This window comes from Heterocephalus glaber, unplaced genomic scaffold, assembly GCF_053883595.1.
Source record: "Heterocephalus glaber isolate CG9 unplaced genomic scaffold, H.glaber_assembly_v1.0 deba00001481, whole genome shotgun sequence".
Classification (NCBI taxonomy): domain Eukaryota; kingdom Metazoa; phylum Chordata; class Mammalia; order Rodentia; family Bathyergidae; genus Heterocephalus; species Heterocephalus glaber.
Genome location: NW_028258317.1, coordinates 61,264,358 through 61,268,511, shown reverse-complemented (window position 1 = coordinate 61,268,511; position 4,154 = coordinate 61,264,358).

The window sequence follows — 4,154 nt, the reverse complement described above, 5'->3', positions numbered from 1 at the left end:
GCAAAAACCCCAATAATAATAATAATTTTGAAAATAATAAATGAAAAGGAAAATGAAGGGCCTCCTTCAGGGTATGTCTCTGCTGTCACAATAGACAACATGGGTAGCAGTGTGCAGATATAAGTCAGTGAGTCTCAGCAAGCCAGTTGCAGACCCGTGGGATTCAGGCAGATTTCTGGCTGCAAGTCCCAAGTTGAGCTCCCTGTCCTCCTGTAAGGTTGAACTCTGCAAGGTTGTACTGCAGGTTCCAGCTGCCCTTCCCCTGAAGATAGTCCAGGTTCTGATGGGAGGTGATGATCCCTCCAACTTACCAAGTACGGTGGTCTGGTGTCCCCTGTGTCTTTGTAGTGTGGAACCAGGTAGTGCTACAGCCAGGAGGCTTCTGGCTGGTCGCCACTGGTGGGCATGGCATGGGTTGGATAGAGCAGAGCTCCTGTCAGCCAGGACCTCTCTCTGGGGTGGGCTAAGTGCGGGTCGCCGCCATGGGCACGGCCAGTCAACATTTAAAGACTAGAAGAGCTTGGAGTATTTTAAGCCCTAAGAGCAAATAACTTCCAAACCAGATTAATTTATCCAGCAAGACCATCTTCCAAAATAAATGGAAAAATAAGTATTTTTCATGAAAAAGACCAGCTCAAATTATTGCAGATAGGTGTTAGATATCTTCTCTTTTATAAGTCTTTATCAACTTAATTATCATAACACAGATTGACAGCCAGACTTACAGGCCAAAAAACATATAAAACACATAAAACAATTACACTAAATCGAGGTACAATTTTAGAAACATTGACCATGCTGGATTACAGTAACTCACTCTCTCTCTCTCTCTCTCTCTCTCTCTCTGTCTCTCTCGTGTGCATTCTCTCTTTTTCTCTCTTCTCCTTCCCCCTCTCCTATTGTCTGTCTTTTATTTTGCACTTCATTTACATATTGGGGTTCTTGTATAAGAGAAACCATGAGATATTTAAGCTTGTGTGAGTGTCTGACCCTCCTCCTTAAGCTTGGACAATGACATCCTCTCAGACTGAAACTGGTTTGGGGATTAAGGGAGCACTAGGGATCGCTCCAATGTGGGCTCAAGGGTAGAGGCAAACTCATAAAGCAGACCCTCAGAATCAGGTAAGAGAAACTAGAGTAACTTTTTCTAATCTAGTAGAACTTTCTTGAAGGCCAGATATATTCCACCCATTCTGAGAGGCGGCCTAGCTTCTTTATGACAAACTCCCAATTTTGATTGGTAAACAGAGTCCTAAATAACTCAAGTGCCAGGTTGGGTCCACGAACAGTGGGCATCCACGGGATGGGACCCAGACAAGAAAATAAGAGGACGTTTCACCTTGCTTTCAGTCCTAATGCACTCAGAAATCACTGGAGAGACCACTGATGGGGTCAAGGAGTCTTACAAGTGGGCAAGGTCAATCAGGGAAATCTGAATTGCTCTTTTTTTGGTACCGGGGATTGAACTTGGGTCCTTGCACTTGCAAAGCAGGGAGCAGAACCACTGAGCTAAATCCCTGGCCCCTGAATTGTTCTTATAGCCATGACCTCATTTATTCTCACAGCCTTGAGAGGTCTGGGAAAATCTGCATTATAGAGAGATAAATAGAAAAGAATTACAGAAACCTATGACATTAATAGCAGACAGCCCAGAACCCATAAGAAAGTGGATTTTTTTTCAAGTGCTAAAAAAAAGTCACTTCAGGAAGAAACACAAAACAAATCGAATTTTCTGGCAGCGCACTATGAAATGGCTAGTCAGGATGAAAGATCAATCAGTCAAAAACAGTTTTTCAGGAAGAAGCCATGGGCCCAAAAACAAAAACAAAAAAGCTAAGGGAAGGCCTTTGACCCAGCTGCTAACAGGAGAGGAGAAGGAAGAAGCCATACTTGTTTATAGTCTGTCAAGCCTGACCAAAGCCTGGTCTTACAGCAGGCCAAGAACTGACGACAGAATGGTTTTGTGCAGGAATGAGGAGAAAGAGAAACACTAGAAAGCCAACCAGGCCCAGTACACCAGTTAGCAGCTCCATACTAGCCAAAGAGTCCAAGCTTCTTATCCCTGTGCAATGCACATATATTCTCATACAGAAGAGATATAGCCTCATAGACACGTGTGCCCTGGTGAAGAACTCCACATGTCCTGATAGCAACAACATATCCAGTCACTGAATTATTACTCCTGCACGCTAGCATCCTAGGGAGGATGATACTGACACTTCCCTATACCATTGCTGGCAGCATAGTCTATGACATGTCCTCCGGCTAATGAAGTGTAAGCAGAAGTGGCATGTATCATTTCCAGACAGTTGCTTTTAGACCCAGTTCGTGGTTTGCCATTTCTCCTTTTTCTCAACCATGAGACTGGTAATGTTCCAGATAGAGGCTGATCTATCAGCCTTTGTTGCAGGAAGAAAGGAATAGGAGCAGAGCTGTGGTGACTCATGATGAACGTGAAGTGTAGTGAGGATTAAATCTTGGCATTTATCCCTCTGTGATTTGGGAGATCATCTGTTCCTATAGCCCAACCTGGCCTCCCTTGACTCTTATAACCTTCAAGATCAATACCGTTGAGGCTGAAAACAGAGCATTTCCGAGCATCAGGAGGACTTCTGTAGGCTGCAGGGCATGGCAGTGAAAGGACACTGTGTGAGCACTGGGACAACCATCGGAAGCTAGATAAGTATGAGATTCGTTGAAGAGGACATAACCTGAGAACTCCTTGGAATAGCAAGTGTATTACTTTTTTTGGTATCAACTGAGAAAATAGTTGAGTTTGGTAAAACAGATTATGTTAATGAAAGTGGTTTGGAAGGAGTTGAAGCTTTGTTTTATCTTGTCTTTCAGCTAAGTTCTAAGTCAAAAGGAGATAAAGTAAGGATTAATTTGACTTAATAGACAAAGAAGATCAAATGGTAACAAACATACACATGCACATACACCCTAAACCTGTGTTGGCTTTGGATATAGCCTTTTGGATATCAGACTCAGGACATAGTGCTCTGCTGCTGACCCAGGCCATCCTCCCTTGGTTGTAGCCCCTCTTCACATACTGTTTCTGATTCTAGTACATATATTTTGAAAAGCCAGTTCTGGCTCCCCAGTTATTTTCCTGTTCACAGAAGCTTTACTTGGCTCTATGCAGCTCCCTTTCTGGAGACAGGAATTTTGCTGCTAAATCTTTGCTTGGGGATATAAAAGACAGTATTACAACAAATTTAATTGCCTTTTATTTGTGATTCCTGAGTTGGAGTAGTCTCCCTTCTACAAAATCAAATGAGGGCTCTCTCCAGGCAGTAGCAAAATAGTGGTGCCTTGGTCCATTTTCTGTTGCTATAACAGAATGTCTGAACCTGGGTGGTTTTTAATGAACAGAAGTTCATTTGACTCATAATTCTGGAAGCTGGAAGTCCAAGAGCATAGTGCCAGCAACTAGTGAAGGCCACTGTGCTGTGTCATTCCAGGTCAGAAGGCAGAAGGACAAGAGACAGTAAGAGTAAGAGAGCAAAGAGGGGCCCATACATGCTTTTATAACAATCTACTCTTGTGATAAGCAAACCATTCCCAAGATAACAGCATTCATCCGTTTATGAGGGGGAGTCCTTATGACCTCCTCCTTCTTAAAGATCCTACGTCTTAATATTGTTGCAGTAGTAATAAAGTTTTCTACAAGTGAATTTTGAGGAACAAATCCAACCATAGTAAGTAGCTTTCATAAAATGAAAACAGAAGCACAGGAAAAAACTAGCTAACATCAGCTTACTTCAGGTTACTTTTCTGAAAGAATAAAGCAAAGGAACTTCCTTATGATGCCGATTCAGGAAGAATGAAGTCTCCTGTTTTGGTATCTATTTGTTCCCTTAAAGTTTCAGTTCGATTATGTGGCATTTAGCATAAGTAACTCCATTTTTGTACAAAACAATGGTCTAACAGGGACAAGGACCCTGTTTTCCCCAAGAGCAAATTTCCCTCTGCAGTCTGCCTGTCTCCTGCATGTTGAAAGTCCCATATAAAACTCCCTTCCAAGATTACTACTCACTTGTGAAGACATCAGTACCATCTCAGAACCTTCTCCCTCCCCTTACCTTGCTGGCCCTTTTCCTGGAATGAAACAGAAACTCTTGAGACTCTAGGTCAGTGGTGGTGAAACTATG